This window comes from Xenopus tropicalis, chromosome 8 (genome assembly GCF_000004195.4).
Source record: "Xenopus tropicalis strain Nigerian chromosome 8, UCB_Xtro_10.0, whole genome shotgun sequence".
In the NCBI taxonomy this organism is placed as follows: Eukaryota; Metazoa; Chordata; class Amphibia; order Anura; family Pipidae; genus Xenopus; species Xenopus tropicalis.
The window spans coordinates 2,027,844-2,046,827 of NC_030684.2; positions in this window are offsets into that span (position 1 = coordinate 2,027,844).

Consider the following 18,984-nt stretch of genomic DNA (forward strand, 5'->3'; position numbering starts at 1 on the left):
CTGGGGTATTATACATGGAATTGGCACTGTATTATCCTGCTGTGGGTTCTGGGGTATTATACATGGAATTGGCACTGTATTTATCTGCTGTGGGTTCTGGGGTATTATACATGGAATTGGCACTGTATTTATCCTGCTGTGGGTTCTGGGGTATTATACATGGAATTGGCACTGTATTTATCCCGCTGTGGGTTCTGGGGTATTATACATGGAATTGGCACTGTATTTATCCCGCTGTGGTTCTGGGGTATTATACATGGAATTGGCACTGTATTTACCCTGCTGTGGGTTCTGGGGTATAATACATGGAATTGGCACTGTATTTATCCTGCTGTGGGTTCTGGGGTATTATACATGGAATTGGCACTGTATTTATCCCGCTGTGGGTTCTGGGGTATTATACATGGAATTGGCACTGTATTTATCCTGCTGTGGGTTCTGGGGTATTATACATGGAATTGGCACTGTATTTATCCTGCTGTGGGTTCTGGGGTATTATACATGGAATTGGCACTGTATTTATCTGCTGTGTGTTCTGGGGTATTATACATGGAATTGGCTCTGTATTTATCCCGCTGTGGGTTCTGGGGTATTATACATGGAATTGGCACTGTATTTACCCTGCTGTGGGTTCTGGGGTATTATACATGGAATTGGCACTGTATTTACCCTGCTGTGGGTTCTGGGTATTATACATGGAATTGGCACTGTATTTATCTGCTGTGGGTTCTGGGGTATTATACATGGAATTGGCACTGTATTTATCTGCTGTGGGTTCTGGGGTATTATACATGGAATTGGCACTGTATTTATCCTGCTGTGTGTTCTGGGGTATTATACATGGAATTGGCACTGTATTTATCCTGCTGTGGGTTCTGGGGTATTATACATGGAATTGGCACTGTATTTATCCCGCTGTGGGTTCTGGGTATTATACATGGAATTGGCCCTGTATTTATCCTGCTGTGGGTTCTGGGGTATTATACATGGAATTGGCACTGTATTTATCTGCTGTGGGTTCTGGGGTATTATACATGGAATTGGCACTGTATTTATCCTGCTGTGGGTTCTGGGGTATTATACATGGAATTGGCACTGTATTTATCCCGCTGTGGGTTCTGGGGTATTATACATGGAATTGGCACTGTATTTATCCTGCTGTGGGTTCCGGGGTATTATACATGGAATTGGCACTGTATTTATCCCGCTGTGGGTTCTGGGGTATTATACATGGAATTGGCACTGTATTTATCCTGCTGTGGGTTCTGGGGTATTATATATGGAATTGGCCCTGTATTTATCCTGCTGTGGGTTCCGGGGTATTATACATGGAATTGGCACTGTATTTATCCCGCTGTGGGTTCTGGGGTATTATACATGGAATTGGCACTGTATTTATCTGCTGTGGGTTCTGGGGTATTATACATGGAATTGGCACTGTATTTATCCTGCTGTGTGTTCTGGGGTATTATACATGGAATTGGCACTGTATTTATCCTGCTGTGGGTTCTGGGGTATTATACATGGAATTGGCACTGTATTTATCCCGCTGTGGGTTCTGGGGTATTATACATGGAATTGGCCCTGTATTTATCCTGCTGTGGGTTCTGGGGTATTATACATGGAATTGGCACTGTATTTATCTGCTGTGGGTTCTGGGGTATTATACATGGAATTGGCACTGTATTTATCCTGCTGTGGGTTCTGGGGTATTATACATGGAATTGGCACTGTATTTATCCCGCTGTGGGTTCTGGGGTATTATACATGGAATTGGCACTGTATTTATCCTGCTGTGGGTTCCGGGGTATTATACATGGAATTGGCACTGTATTTATCCCGCTGTGGGTTCTGGGGTATTATACATGGAATTGGCACTGTATTTATCCTGCTGTGGGTTCTGGGGTATTATATATGGAATTGGCACTGTATTTATTCCTGCTGTGGGTTCTGGGGTATTATACATGGAATTGGCACTGTATTTATCCTGCTGTGGGTTCCGGGGTATTATACATGGAATTGGCACTGTATTTATCCTGCTGTGGGTTCTGGGGTATTATACATGGAATTGGCACTGTATTTATCCTGCTGTGGGTTCTGGGGTATTATACATGGAATTGGCACTGTATTTATCTGCTGTGGGTTCTGGGGTATTATACATGGAATTGGCACTGTATTTATCCCGCTGTGGGTTCTGGGGTATTATACATGGAATTGGCACTGTATTTATCTGCTCTGGGTTCTGGGGTATTATACATGGAATTGGCACTGTATTTATCTGCTGTGGGTTCTGGGTATTATACATGGAATTGGCACTGTATTTATCTGCTGTGGGTTCTGGGGTATTATACATGGAATTGGCACTGTATTTATCCCGCTGTGGCTTCTGGGGTATTATACATGGAATTGGCACTGTATTTATCCTGCTGTGTGTTCTGGGGTATTATACATGGAATTGGCACTGTATTTATCTGCTGTGGGTTCTGGGGTATTATACATGGAATTGGCACTGTATTTATCCCGCTGTGGGTTCTGGGGTATTATACATGGAATTGGCACTGTATTTATCTGCTGTGGGTTCTGGGGTATTATACATGGAATTGGCACTGTATTTATCCCGCTGTGGCTTCTGGGGTATTATACATGGAATTGGCACTGTATTTATCCTGCTGTGGGTTCTGGGGTATTATACATGGAATTGGCACTGTATTTATCCCGCTGTGGGTTCTGGGGTATTATATATGGAATTGGCACTGTATTATCTGCTGTGGGTTCTGGGGTATTATACATGGAATTGGCACTGTATTTATCCCGCTGTGGGTTCTGGGGTATTATACATGGAATTGGCACTGTATTTATCCTGCTGTGGGTTCTGGGGTATTATACATGGAATTGGCACTGTATTTATCCTGCTGTGGGTTCTGGGGTATTATACATGGAATTGGCACTGTATTTATCCTGCTGTGGGTTCTGGGGTATTATACATGGAATTGGCACTGTATTTATCTGCTGTGGGTTCTGGGGTATTATACATGGAATTGGCACTGTATTTATCCTGCTGTGGGTTCTGGGGTATTATACATGGAATTGGCACTGTATTTATCTGCTGTGGGTTCTGGGGTATTATACATGGAATTGGCACTGTATTTATCCTGCTGTGGGTTCTGGGGTATTATACATGGAATTGGCACTGTATTTATCCTGCTGTGGGTTCTGGGGTATTATACATGGAATTGGCACTGTATTTATCTGCTGTGGGTTCTGGGGTATTATACATGGAATTGGCACTGTATTTATCCCGCTGTGGGTTCTGGGGTATTATACATGGAATTGGCACTGTATTTATCCTGCTGTGGGTTCTGGGGTATTATACATGGAATTGGCGCTGTATTTATCCCACTGTGGGTTCTGGGGTATTATACATGGAATTGGCACTGTATTTATCTGCTGTGGGTTCTGGGTATTATATATGGAATTGGCGCTGTATTTATCCTGCTGTGGGTTCTGGGGTATTATACATGGAATTGGCACTGTATTTATCCTGCTGTGGGTTCTGGGGTATTATACATGGAATTGGCGCTGTATTTATCCCACTGTGGGTTCTGGGGTATTATACATGGAATTGGCACTGTATTTATCCTGCTGTGGGTTCTGGGGTATTATACATGGAATTGGCACTGTATTTATCTGCTGTGGGTTCTGGGGTATTATACATGGAATTGGCACTGTATTTATCCCGCTGTGGGTTCTGGGGTATTATACATGGAATTGGCACTGTATTTATCCTGCTGTGGGTTCTGGGGTATTATACATGGAATTGGCGCTGTATTTATCCTGCTGTGGGTTCTGGGGTATTATACATGGAATTGGCACTGTATTTATCCTGCTGTGGGTTCTGGGGTATTATACATGGAATTGGCGCTGTATTTATCCCACTGTGGGTTCTGGGGTATTATACATGGAATTGGCACTGTATTTATCCTGCTGTGGGTTCTGGGGTATTATACATGGAATTGGCACTGTATTTATCTGCTGTGGGTTCTGGGGTATTATACATGGAATTGGCACTGTATTTATCCTGCTGTGGGTTCTGGGGTATTATACATGGAATTGGCACTGTATTTATCCCGCTGTGGGTTCTGGGGTATTATACATGGAATTGGCACTGTATTTATCCCGCTGTGGGTTCTGGGGTATTATACATGGAATTGGCACTGTATTTACCCTGCTGTGGGTTCTGGGGTATAATACATGGAATTGGCACTGTATTTATCCTGCTGTGGGTTCTGGGGTATTATACATGGAATTGGCACTGTATTTATCCCGCTGTGGGTTCTGGGGTATTATACATGGAATTGGCACTGTATTTATCCTGCTGTGGGTTCTGGGGTATTATACATGGAATTGGCACTGTATTTATCCTGCTGTGGGTTCTGGGGTATTATACATGGAATTGGCACTGTATTTATCTGCTGTGTGTTCTGGGGTATTATACATGGAATTGGCTCTGTATTTATCCCGCTGTGGGTTCTGGGGTATTATACATGGAATTGGCACTGTATTTACCCTGCTGTGGGTTCTGGGGTATTATACATGGAATTGGCACTGTATTTACCCTGCTGTGGGTTCTGGGGTATTATACATGGAATTGGCACTGTATTTATCTGCTGTGGGTTCTGGGGTATTATACATGGAATTGGCACTGTATTTATCTGCTGTGGGTTCTGGGGTATTATACATGGAATTGGCACTGTATTTATCCTGCTGTGTGTTCTGGGGTATTATACATGGAATTGGCACTGTATTTATCCTGCTGTGGGTTCTGGGGTATTATACATGGAATTGGCACTGTATTTATCCCGCTGTGGGTTCTGGGGTATTATACATGGAATTGGCCCTGTATTTATCCTGCTGTGGGTTCTGGGGTATTATACATGGAATTGGCACTGTATTTATCTGCTGTGGGTTCTGGGGTATTATACATGGAATTGGCACTGTATTTATCCTGCTGTGGGTTCTGGGGTATTATACATGGAATTGGCACTGTATTTATCCCGCTGTGGGTTCTGGGGTATTATACATGGAATTGGCACTGTATTTATCCTGCTGTGGGTTCCGGGGTATTATACATGGAATTGGCACTGTATTTATCCCGCTGTGGGTTCTGGGGTATTATACATGGAATTGGCACTGTATTTATCCTGCTGTGGGTTCTGGGGTATTATATATGGAATTGGCCCTGTATTTATCCTGCTGTGGGTTCCGGGGTATTATACATGGAATTGGCACTGTATTTATCCCGCTGTGGGTTCTGGGGTATTATACATGGAATTGGCACTGTATTTATCTGCTGTGGGTTCTGGGGTATTATACATGGAATTGGCACTGTATTTATCCTGCTGTGTGTTCTGGGGTATTATACATGGAATTGGCACTGTATTTATCCTGCTGTGGGTTCTGGGGTATTATACATGGAATTGGCACTGTATTTATCCCGCTGTGGGTTCTGGGGTATTATACATGGAATTGGCCCTGTATTTATCCTGCTGTGGGTTCTGGGGTATTATACATGGAATTGGCACTGTATTTATCTGCTGTGGGTTCTGGGGTATTATACATGGAATTGGCACTGTATTTATCCTGCTGTGGGTTCTGGGGTATTATACATGGAATTGGCACTGTATTTATCCCGCTGTGGGTTCTGGGGTATTATACATGGAATTGGCACTGTATTTATCCTGCTGTGGGTTCCGGGGTATTATACATGGAATTGGCACTGTATTTATCCCGCTGTGGGTTCTGGGGTATTATACATGGAATTGGCACTGTATTTATCCTGCTGTGGGTTCTGGGGTATTATATATGGAATTGGCACTGTATTTATCCTGCTGTGGGTTCTGGGGTATTATACATGGAATTGGCACTGTATTTATCCTGCTGTGGGTTCCGGGGTATTATACATGGAATTGGCACTGTATTTATCCTGCTGTGGGTTCTGGGGTATTATACATGGAATTGGCACTGTATTTATCCTGCTGTGGGTTCTGGGGTATTATACATGGAATTGGCACTGTATTTATCTGCTGTGGGTTCTGGGGTATTATACATGGAATTGGCACTGTATTTATCCCGCTGTGGGTTCTGGGGTATTATACATGGAATTGGCACTGTATTTATCTGCTCTGGGTTCTGGGGTATTATACATGGAATTGGCACTGTATTTATCTGCTGTGGGTTCTGGGGTATTATACATGGAATTGGCACTGTATTTATCCCGCTGTGGCTTCTGGGTATTATACATGGAATTGGCACTGTATTTATCCTGCTGTGTGTTCTGGGGTATTATACATGGAATTGGCACTGTATTTATCCCGCTGTGGGTTCTGGGGTATTATACATGGAATTGGCACTGTATTTATCTGCTGTGGGTTCTGGGGTATTATACATGGAATTGGCACTGTATTTATCCCGCTGTGGCTTCTGGGGTATTATACATGGAATTGGCACTGTATTTATCCTGCTGTGGGTTCTGGGGTATTATACATGGAATTGGCACTGTATTTATCCCGCTGTGGGTTCTGGGGTATTATATATGGAATTGGCACTGTATTTATCTGCTGTGGGTTCTGGGGTATTATACATGGAATTGGCACTGTATTTATCCCGCTGTGGGTTCTGGGGTATTATACATGGAATTGGCACTGTATTTATCCTGCTGTGGGTTCTGGGGTATTATACATGGAATTGGCACTGTATTTATCCTGCTGTGGGTTCTGGGGTATTATACATGGAATTGGCACTGTATTTATCTGCTGTGGGTTCTGGGGTATTATACATGGAATTGGCACTGTATTTATCCCGCTGTGGGTTCTGGGGTATTATACATGGAATTGGCACTGTATTTATCCTGCTGTGGGTTCTGGGGTATTATACATGGAATTGGCACTGTATTTATCCTGCTGTGGGTTCTGGGGTATTATACATGGAATTGGCACTGTATTTATCTGCTGTGGGTTCTGGGGTATTATACATGGAATTGGCACTGTATTTATCCCGCTGTGGGTTCTGGGGTATTATACATGGAATTGGCACTGTATTTATCCTGCTGTGGGTTCTGGGGTATTATACATGGAATTGGCACTGTATTTATCCTGCTGTGGGTTCTGGGGTATTATACATGGAATTGGCACTGTATTTATCCTGCTGTGGGTTCTGGGGTATTATACATGGAATTGGCACTGTATTTATCTGCTGTGGGTTCTGGGGTATTATACATGGAATTGGCACTGTATTTATCCCGCTGTGGGTTCTGGGGTATTATACATGGAATTGGCACTGTATTTATCCTGCTGTGGGTTCTGGGGTATTATACATGGAATTGGCACTGTATTTATCCCGCTGTGGGTTCTGGGGTATTATACATGGAATTGGCACTGTATTTATCCCGCTGTGGGTTCTGGGGTATTATACATGGAATTGGCACTGTATTTATCCCGCTGTGGGTTCTGGGGTATTATACATGGAATTGGCACTGTATTTATCCTGCTGTGGGTTCTGGGGTATTATACATGGAATTGGCACTGTATTTATCCTGCTGTGGGTTCTGGGGTATTATACATGGAATTGGCACTGTATTTATCCTGCTGTGGGTTCTGGGGTATTATACATGGAATTGGCACTGTATTTATCCTGCTGTGGGTTCTGGGGTATTATACATGGAATTGGCACTGTATTTATCCTGCTGTGGGTTCTGGGGTATTATACATGGAATTGGCACTGTATTTATCCTGCTGTGGGTTCTGGGGTATTATACATGGAATTGGCACTGTATTTATCCTGCTGTGGGTTCTGGGGTATTATACATGGAATTGGCACTGTATTTATCCTGCTGTGGGTTCTGGGGTATTATACATGGAATTGGCACTGTATTTATCCCGCTGTGGGTTCTGGGGTATTATACATGGAATTGGCACTGTATTTATCCCGCTGTGGGTTCTGGGGTATTATACATGGAATTGGCACTGTATTTATCCTGCTGTGGGTTCTGGGGTATTATACATGGAATTGGCACTGTATTTATCCCGCTGTGGGTTCTGGGGTATTATACATGGAATTGGCACTGTATTTATCCCGCTGTGGGTTCTGGGGTATTATACATGGAATTGGCACTGTATTTATCCCGCTGTGGGTTCTGGGGTATTATACATGGAATTGGCACTGTATTTATCCCGCTGTGGGTTCTGGGGTATTATACATGGAATTGGCACTGTATTTATCTGCTGTGGGTTCTGGGGTATTATACATGGAATTGGCACTGTATTTATCCTGCTGTGGGTTCTGGGGTATTATACATGGAATTGGCACTGTATTTATCTGCTGTGGGTTCTGGGGTATTATACATGGAATTGGCACTGTATTTATCCCGCTGTGGGTTCTGGGGTATTATACATGGAATTGGCACTGTATTTATCTGCTGTGGGTTCTGGGGTATTATACATGGAATTGGCACTGTATTTATCCCGCTGTGGGTTCTGGGGTATTATACATGGAATTGGCACTGTATTTATCCTGCTGTGGGTTCTGGGGTATTATACATGGAATTGGCACTGTATTTATCCCGCTGTGGGTTCTGGGGTATTATACATGGAATTGGCACTGTATTTATCCTGCTGTGGGTTCTGGGGTATTATACATGGAATTGGCACTGTATTTATCCTGCTGTGGGTTCTGGGGTATTATACATGGAATTGGCACTGTATTTATCCCGCTGTGGGTTCTGGGGTATTATACGTGGAATTGGCACTGTATTTATCTGCTGTGGGTTCTGGGGTATTATATATGGAATTGGCACTGTATTTATCCCGCTGTGGGTTCTGGGGTATTATACATGGAATTGGCACTGTATTTATCCCGCTGTGGGTTCTGGGGTATTATACATGGAATTGGCACTGTATTTATCCCGCTGTGGGTTCTGGGGTATTATACATGGAATTGGCACTGTATTTATCCCGCTGTGGGTTCTGGGGTATTATACATGGAATTGGCACTGTATTTATCCCGCTGTGGGTTCTGGGGTATTATACGTGGAATTGGCACTGTATTTATCTGCTGTGGGTTCTGGGGTATTATATATGGAATTGGCACTGTATTTATCCCGCTGTGGGTTCTGGGGTATTATACATGGAATTGGCACTGTATTTATCCCGCTGTGGGTTCTGGGGTATTATACATGGAATTGGCACTGTATTTATCCCGCTGTGGGTTCTGGGGTATTATACATGGAATTGGCACTGTATTTATCCCGCTGTGGGTTCTGGGGTATTATACATGGAATTGGCACTGTATTTATCCCGCTGTGGGTTCTGGGGTATTATACATGGAATTGGCACTGTATTTATCTGCTGTGGGTTCTGGGGTATTATACATGGAATTGGCACTGTATTTATCCTGCTGTGGGTTCTGGGGTATTATACATGGAATTGGCACTGTATTTATCCCGCTGTGGGTTCTGGGGTATTATACATGGAATTGGCACTGTATTTATCCCACTGTGGGTTCTGGGGTATTATACATGGAATTGGCACTGTATTTATCCTGCTGTGGGTTCTGGGGTATTATACATGGAATTGGCACTGTATTTATCTGCTGTGGGGTTCTGGGGTATTATACATGGAATTGGCACTGTATTTATCCTGCTGTGGGTTCTGGGGTATTATACATGGAATTGGCACTGTATTTATCTGCTGTGGGTTCTGGGGTATTATACATGGAATTGGCACTGTATTTATCTGCTGTGGGTTCTGGGGTATTATACATGGAATTGGCACTGTATTTATCCTGCTGTGGGTTCTGGGGTATTATACATGGAATTGGCACTGTATTTATCTGCTGTGGGTTCTGGGGTATTATACATGGAATTGGCACTGTATTTATCTGCTGTGGGTTCTGGGTATTATACATGGAATTGGCACTGTATTTATCTGCTGTGGGTTCTGGGGTATTATACATGGAATTGGCACTGTATTTATCCTGCTGTGGGTTCTGGGGTATTATACATGGAATTGGCACTGTATTTATCTGCTGTGGGTTCTGGGGTATTATACATGGAATTGGCACTGTATTTATCCTGCTGTGGGTTCTGGGGTATTATACATGGAATTGGCACTGTATTTATCCTGCTGTGGGTTCTGGGGTATTATACATGGAATTGGCACTGTATTTATCTGCTGTGGGTTCTGGGGTATTATACATGGAATTGGCACTGTATTTATCTGCTGTGGGTTCTGGGGTATTATACATGGAATTGGCACTGTATTTATCCCGCTGTGGGTTCTGGGGTATTATACATGGAATTGGCACTGTATTTATCTGCTGTGGGTTCTGGGGTATTATACATGGAATTGGCACTGTATTTATCTGCTGTGGGTTCTGGGGTATTATACATGGAATTGGCACTGTATTTATCTGCTGTGGGTTCTGGGGTATTATACATGGAATTGGCACTGTATTTATCTGCTGTGGGTTCTGGGGTATTATACATGGAATTGGCACTGTATTTATCCTGCTGTGGGTTCTGGGGTATTATACATGGAATTGGCACTGTATTTATCTGCTGTGCTGATCATGTATAAAATCTTTAGCTGAGGATGCTGGGAAATAAAATGTCAGTAGAATAATGTTCCAGGTGCAATGGCATCAGGGCAAGTCTTTTCCCTTATCACTGCTTAGTACATCACCCCGCCTGTTTGATAAATAACCTGGGTGGGTGTGGCCAATCTTCGTTTGGAATCAGTGGGAGGAGTTACAACTCATAATGCAGAGAAAATAAATACAAAAGAGGGGACCCAAAGCCTGGGCAAATAGAGATGCCGGGCAAACAGATAATAGGAATAGGAGGGTCGGCAATAGGACAGAGGTAAGTAGCTACACAAATACAGGCCCTGCCCACAAATACAGGCCAATCAGAACCTGCATTGAAAGGAGGAACAAATGAACCTCGGGCTCCATTCCAAATCTCAGTTTGCTGCGTGACCCGATAACAGGAAATTCTGCAAGCGCCGAGCTGAACCTTCCCCTCCCCACATACTGACAGCTTCTCTGTCTGGTTGCTATGGTCAGTCAGCCTAGCAACCAGGCAGAAACCTGAACTCCAAGCTGCAAAAACACCAAACCCAATCATTCGATCTAAGGAAGTGAAATGGTAAGGTAATAATAACACGCACTTTCCCTTTATTTCCCATAATCCTTTAGTAACACAGCAGGGAGATTTATCTGAATGAAAATGAAACAGTGCCCCCCAGTGGTCAAGTGACGAAACACAAAATTGCTTGTTAGGAGGAATATAACCCTATTACCATGGGGCCTCCGAGATGGGAGCCCTCCTGCATTCATCTAAAGGAAATATCCACTCCGGCTCCCAGGGAGAAATGGGGCTTCTGTACAGCAACGGTACACACAGCAGTAGCTACAGGGAACGGCCCCCCAGTAGGGTTGGTAGGGCTGATACAGAGAGGGGGGTAGATACAGGGAACGGCCTCCCAGTAGGGTTGGTAGGGCTGATACAGAGAGGGGGGTAGATACAGGGAACGGCCTCCCAGTAGGGGCGGTAGGGCTGATACAGAGAGGGGGGTAGATACAGGGAACGGCCTCCCAGTAGGGGCGGTGGGACTGATACAGAGAGGGGGGTAGATACAGGGAACGGCCTCCCAGTAGGGGCGGTGGGACTGATACAGAGAGGGGGGTAGATACAGGGAACGGCCCCCCAGTAGGGTTGGTAGGACTGATACAGAGAGGGGGGTAGATACAGGGAACGGCCTCCCAGTAGGGTTGGTAGGGCTGATACAGAGAGGGGGGTAGATACAGGGAACGGCCTCCCAGTAGGGTTGGTAGGGCTGATACAGAGAGGGGGGTAGATACAGGGAACGGCCTCCCAGTAGGGGCGGTGGGACTGATACAGAGAGGGGGGTAGATACAGGGAACGGCCTCCCAGTAGGGGCGGTGGGACTGATACAGAGAGGGGGGTAGATACAGGGAACGGCCTCCCAGTAGGGGCGGTGGGACTGATACAGAGAGGGGGGTAGATACAGGGAACGGCCCCCCAGTAGGGGCGGTGGGACTGATACAGAGAGGGGGGTAGATACAGGGAACGGCCTCCCAGTAGGGGCGGTAGGGCTGATACAGAGAGGGGGGTAGATACAGGGAACGGCCCCCCAGTAGGGTTGGTAGGGCTGATACAGAGAGGGGGGTAGATACAGGGAACGGCCCCCCAGTAGGGTTGGTAGGGCTGATACAGAGAGGGGGGTAGATACAGGGAACGGCCCCCCAGTAGGGTTGGTAGGACTGATACAGAGAGGGGGGTAGATACAGGGAACGGCCCCCCAGTAGGGTTAGTAGGACTGATACAGAGAGGGGGTAGATACAGGGAACGGCCCCCCAGTAGGGTTGGTAGGGCTGATACAGAGAGGGGGGTAGATACAGGGAACGGCCCCCCAGTAGGGTTGGTAGGGCTGATACAGAGGGGGGGTAGATACAGGGAACGGCCCCCCAGTAGGGTTGGTAGGGCTGATACAGAGAGGGGGGTAGATACAGGGAACGGCCTCCCAGTAGGGTTGGTAGGGCTGATACAGAGAGGGGGGGGGAAGGAAGTCACTATACTGGTGAGTGCGTTTTTCTTGAATCATCTTTTCCTTCCTGTGTGGGTCGGACACAAGCGGTTTCGACACCCAGCGGTGCCGGGGGGGCTGTGATTGTGGGACCCCCCCAGGAAGAGCAGTCGCTGAGCAGGTGATTGTCGCTGCTTTCTAGGGACCCACAGACGGCGCCTCCCACCCAAGGTCAGAGCCAATACAATCAGATTTACATACAATGCAATGATCAATTCATGCTGGGGGGGGGGCAGGGGGGGGCAGGGGGGGGCAGTTATCAGCAGCCACAGGAATTGCCTCTGTATAAAGGAGATGCTGTGAGGCCGAGCGAGATACAGAGATCCCTCCCTGCAGGGGCTTTATCTGCTGCTGCAGCAACTCCCCCCCCCCCCTCACAGCTGCCCTTGTTACCGCTGGTTACGCAGATAAGAAGCCAATGTAGATTCCCCATCAGGGGGCAGATGTGCTGCGGGGGGGGGGGGGGGGGGTGTTAGAGCTCCACTTACTGTCCCTTGTATTCTGCCCCCATGGGCCCACTCTCACCTGCTAAAGGGAATCAAACCGGCTCATCTGTATTTGCCCCCCCCCCCGGTAAGTGAATCCAATCTCCCCCCAGTACTTACCCAGGTACAGAGCTCTGATTCTCTGTACTTCCTGCTCCTGGGCTGCTCTCTTTCCCATGGTCAGACAGGAACCTCCCCCTGGGTAAGTGAATCCAATCTCCCCCCAGTACTTACCCAGGTACAGAGCTCTGATTCTCTGTACTTCCTGCTCCTGGGCTGCTCTCTTTCCCATGGTCAGACAGGAACCTCCCCCTGGGTAAGTGAATCCAATCTCCCCCCAGTACTTACCCAGGTACAGAGCTCTGATTCTCTGTACTTCCTGCTCCTGGGCTGCTCTCTTTCCCATGGTCAGGCAGGAACCCCCCCCCGGTAAGTGAATCCAATCTCCCCCCAGTATTTACCCAGGTACAGAGCTCTGATTCTCTGTACTTCCTGCTCCTGGGCTGCTCTCTTTCCCATGGTCAGGCAGGAACCCCCCCTGGGTAAGTGAATCCAATCTCCCCCCAGTACTTACCCAGGTACAGAGCTCTGATTCTCTGTACTTCCTGCTCCTGGGCTGCTCTCTTTCCCATGGTCAGGCAGGAACCTCCCCTGGGTAAGTGAATCCAATCTCCCCCCAGTACTTACCCAGGTACAGAGCTCTGATTCTCTGTACTTCCTGCTCCTGGGCTGCTCTCTTTCCCATGGTCAGGCAGGAACCCCCCCTGGGTAAGTGAATCCATTCTCCCCCCAGTACTTACCCAGGTACAGAGCTCTGATTCTCTGTACTTCCTGCTCCTGGGCTGCTCTCTTTCCCATGGTCAGGCAGGAACCTCCCCCTGGGTAAGTGAATCCAATCTCCCCCCAGTACTTACCCAGGTACAGAGCTCTGATTCTCTGTGCTTCCTGCTCCTGGGCTGCTCTCTTTCCCATGGTCAGGCAGGAACCCCCCCCCCCTGGGTAAGTGAATCCAATCTCCCCCCAGTACTTACCCAGGTACAGAGCTCTGATTCTCTGTACTTCCTGCTCCTGGGCTGCTCTCTTTCCCATGGTCAGGCAGGAACCTCCCCCTGGGTAAGTGAATCCAATCTCCCCCCAGTACTTACCCAGGTACAGAGCTCTGATTCTCTGTACTTCCTGCTCCTGGGCTGCTCTCTTTCCCATGGTCAGGCAGGAACCCCCCCCCCCTGGGTAAGTGAATCCAATCTCCCCCCAGTACTTACCCAGGTACAGAGCTCTGATTCTCTGTACTTCCTGCTCCTGGGCTGCTCTCTTTCCCATGGTCAGGCAGGAACCCCCCCCCCGGGTAAGTGAATCCAATCTCCCCCCAGTACTTACCCAGGTACAGAGCTCTGATTCTCTGTACTTCCTGCTCCTGGGCTGCTCTCTTTCCCATGGTCAGACAGGAACCTCCCCCTGGGTAAGTGAATCCAATCTCCCCCCAGTACTTACCCAGGTACAGAGCTCTGATTCTCTGTACTTCCTGCTCCTGGGCTGCTCTCTTTCCCATGGTCAGGCAGGAACCTCCCCCTGGGTAAGTGAATCCAATCCCCCCCAGTACTTACCCAGGTACAGAGCTCTGATTCTCTGTACTTCCTGCTCCTGGGCTGCTCTCTTTCCCATGGTCAGACAGGAACCTCCCCCTGGGTAAGTGAATCCAATCTCCCCCAGTACTTACCCAGGTACAGAGCTCTGATTCTCTGTACTTCCTGCTCCTGGGCTGCTCTCTTTCCCATGGTCAGACAGGAACCTCCCCCTGGGTAAGTGAATCCAATCTCCCCCCAGTACTTACCCAGGTACAGAGCTCTGATTCTCTGTACTTCCTGCTCCTGGGCTGCTCTCTTTCCCATGGTCAGGCAGGAACCCCCCCCCCGGTAAGTGAATCCAATCTCCCCCCAGTATTTACCCAGGTACAGAGCTCTGATTCTCTGTACTTCCTGCTCCTGGGCTGCTCTCTTTCCCATGGTCAGGCAGGAACCCCCCCCTGGGTAAGTGAATCCAATCTCCCCCCAGTACTTACCCAGGTACAGAGCTCTGATTCTCTGTACTTCCTGCTCCTGGGCTGCTCTCTTTCCCATGGTCAGGCAGGAACCTCCCCTGGGTAAGTGAATCCAATCTCCCCCCAGTACTTACCCAGGTACAGAGCTCTGATTCTCTGTACTTCCTGCTCCTGGGCTGCTCTCTTTCCCATGGTCAGGCAGGAACCCCCCCTGGGTAAGTGAATCCATTCTCCCCCCAGTACTTACCCAGGTACAGAGCTCTGATTCTCTGTACTTCCTGCTCCTGGGCTGCTCTCTTTCCCATGGTCAGGCAGGAACCTCCCCCTGGGTAAGTGAATCCAATCTCCCCCCAGTACTTACCCAGGTACAGAGCTCTGATTCTCTGTACTTCCTGCTCCTGGGCTGCTCTCTTTCCCATGGTCAGGCAGGAACCTCCCCCTGGGTAAGTGAATCCAATCTCCCCCCAGTACTTACCCAGGTACAGAGCTCTGATTCTCTGTGCTTCCTGCTCCTGGGCTGCTCTCTTTCCCATGGTCAGGCAGGAACCCCCCCCCCCCTGGGTAAGTGAATCCAATCTCCCCCCAGTACTTACCCAGGTACAGAGCTCTGATTCTCTGTACTTCCTGCTCCTGGGCTGCTCTCTTTCCCATGGTCAGGCAGGAACCTCCCCCTGGGTAAGTGAATCCAATCTCCCCCCAGTACTTACCCAGGTACAGAGCTCTGATTCTCTGTACTTCCTGCTCCTGGGCTGCTCTCTTTCCCATGGTCAGGCAGGAACCCCCCCCCCCTGGGTAAGTGAATCCAATCTCCCCCCAGTACTTACCCAGGTACAGAGCTCTGATTCTCTGTACTTCCTGCTCCTGGGCTGCTCTCTTTCCCATGGTCAGGCAGGAACCCCCCCCCCGGGTAAGTGAATCCAATCTCCCCCCAGTACTTACCCAGGTACAGAGCTCTGATTCTCTGTACTTCCTGCTCCTGGGCTGCTCTCTTTCCCATGGTCAGACAGGAACCTCCCCCTGGGTAAGTGAATCCAATCTCCCCCCAGTACTTACCCAGGTACAGAGCTCTGATTCTCTGTACTTCCTGCTCCTGGGCTGCTCTCTTTCCCATGGTCAGGCAGGAACCTCCCCCTGGGTAAGTGAATCCAATCCCCCCAGTACTTACCCAGGTACAGAGCTCTGATTCTCTGTACTTCCTGCTCCTGGGCTGCTCTCTTTCCCATGGTCAGACAGGAACCTCCCCCTGGGTAAGTGAATCCAATCTCCCCCCAGTACTTACCCAGGTACAGAGCTCTGATTCTCTGTACTTCCTGCTCCTGGGCTGCTCTCTTTCCCATGGTCAGGCAGGAACCTCCCCCTGGGTAAGTGAATCCAATCTCCCCCCAGTACTTACCCAGGTACAGAGCTCTGATTCTCTGTACTTCCTGCTCCTGGGCTGCTCTCTTTCCCATGGACAGGTGTGTGGGTGGAGCTTTACCTTACCTAAGAAGACAATGGGCCGTACCAATCAGGTTGTGCCGTCCCACCACCCCAGACAGCCCCGCCCCCGGCCTATAAAGAGAAATCCAGGGGAGCAGTTGTACCCAGGTGGGGGGGGGGGGTAACTCAGAGAGGGCAGAAGTGCAATTGGATGAAACCCTGCTATGGTCCCACCCCCTCAGGTTCTGGGGGTCCTGTATTACCCACAACCCCCTGTCTCACTGCAATGAGCCTTTAGTGCACTTTATTGCCCCCCCCCCCGTCCCCATGGGAACAGTCTGTGCTCAGATTTGCATGTCGGTCTCATAACAGTCTCATAGTGGGACTGTCTCATAGCGAGAGCGCAGCTGCCCTGTATTTACTGTCACTGCTGGGTGGGGGCAGATAAGAGAGAATCCCACCCAGTCACATCCCCCCCAGTCAGTGTGGGCACAGCTGGCACCTGGGAGATAACTTGCCTCTCTGAGTGCCACGTTGCTGCCCGGGGGGCACATTGTAGCCACAAGTGTCTGTCAGAGAGGCACTTACACTGTGTGCCAATGTGCCAGTCAGTGCCAATGTGCCAGTCAGTGCTAATGTGCCAGTCTATCAGTCAGTGCCAATGTGCCAGTCTATCAGTCAGTGCCAATGTGCCAGTCTATCAGTCAGTGCCAATGTGCCAGTCTATCAGTCAGTGCCAATGTGCCAGTTTATCAGTCAGTGCCAATGTGCTGGGCAGTGTCAGTCAGCGCCAATGTGCCAGTCTATCAGTCAGTGCCAATGTGCCAGTCTATCAGTCAGTGCCAAGGTGCCAGTCTATCAGTCAGTGCCAATGTGCCAGTCTGTCAGTCAGTGCCAATGTGCCAGTCTGTCAGTCAGTGCCAATGTGCCAGTCTATCAGTCAGTGCCAATGTGCCAGTCTATCAGTCAGTGCCAATGTGCCAGTCTATCAGTCAGTTCCAATGTGCCAGTCTATCAGTCAGTGCCAATGTGCCAGTCTGTCAGTCAGTTCCAATGTGCCAGTCTATCAGTCAGTGCCAATGTGCCAGTCTATCAGTCAGTGCCAATGTGCCAGTCTATCAGTCAGTGCCAATGTGCCAGTCTGTGCCAATGTGCCAGTCTATCAGTCAGTGCCAATGTGCCAGTCTATCAGTCAGTGCCAATGTGCCAGTCTATCAGTCAGTGCCAATGTGCCAGTCTGTCAGTCAGTGCCAATGTGCCAGTCTATCAGTCAGTGCCAATGTGCCAGTCTATCAGTCAGTGCCAATGTGCCAATCTATCAGTCAGTGCCAATGTGCCAATCTATCAGTCAGTGCCAATGTGCCGGGCAGTGCCAGTCAGTGGCTCCAACCCCAGGGTCTGCTGGGAATTCACCCCAATCCTTAGAGTTCTGCTGAACCAGATGTTCCCTACATATTCCCACAGGGGGCGCAATTTTGGCACAGAGACCCATTGTGTAAATGTGTTATGTCCAGATCCATTTGGTGCAACAAGAGTTCCCTCTAGTGGTCACTGCCTGTAACTGCTCCGCTCTACATTCCCTGTCCCTTGGGGGCCAATCACTGGGCCAGTTTGGGTTGGGGGGGGGGCTGTAAGGTCACTATTTATTGGGCTGGGGGGGCTGTTTGTGCCTCTGGGTACTGGGAATGCCAGGGGGGCTGTAAGGTGCCACAGACAGTCACTATTTATTGGGCTGGGGGGGCTGTTTGTGCCTCTGGGTACTGGGAATGCCAGGGGGGCTGTAAGGTGCCACAGTCAGTCACTATTTATTGGGCTGGGGGGGGGCTGTTTGTGCCTCTGGGTACTGGGAATGCCGGGGGGGCTGTAAGGTGCCACAGACAGTCACTATTTATTGGGCTGGGGGGGGGCTGTTTGTGCCTCTGGGTACTGGGAATGCCAGGGGGGCTGTAAGGTGCCACAGACAGTCACTATTTATTGGGCTGGGGGGGCTGTTTGTGCCTCTGGGTACTGGGAATGCCAGGGGGGCCTGTAAGGTGCCACAGACAATCACTATTTATTGGGCTGGGGGGGCTGTTTGTGCCTCTGGGTACTGGGAATGCCAGGGGGGCTGTAAGGTGCCACAGACAGTCACTATTTATTGGGCTGGGGGGGCTGTTTGTGCCTCTGGGTACTGGGAATGCCAGGGGGGCTGTAAGGTGCCACAGACAGTCACTATTTATTGGGCTGGGGGGGGGCTGTTTGTGCCTCTGGGTACTGGGAATGCCAGGGGGGCTGTAAGGTGCCACAGACAGTCACTATTTATTGGGCTGGGGGGGCTGTTTGTGCCTCTGGGTACTGGGAATGCCGGGGGGGCTGTAAGGTGCCACAGACAGTCACTATT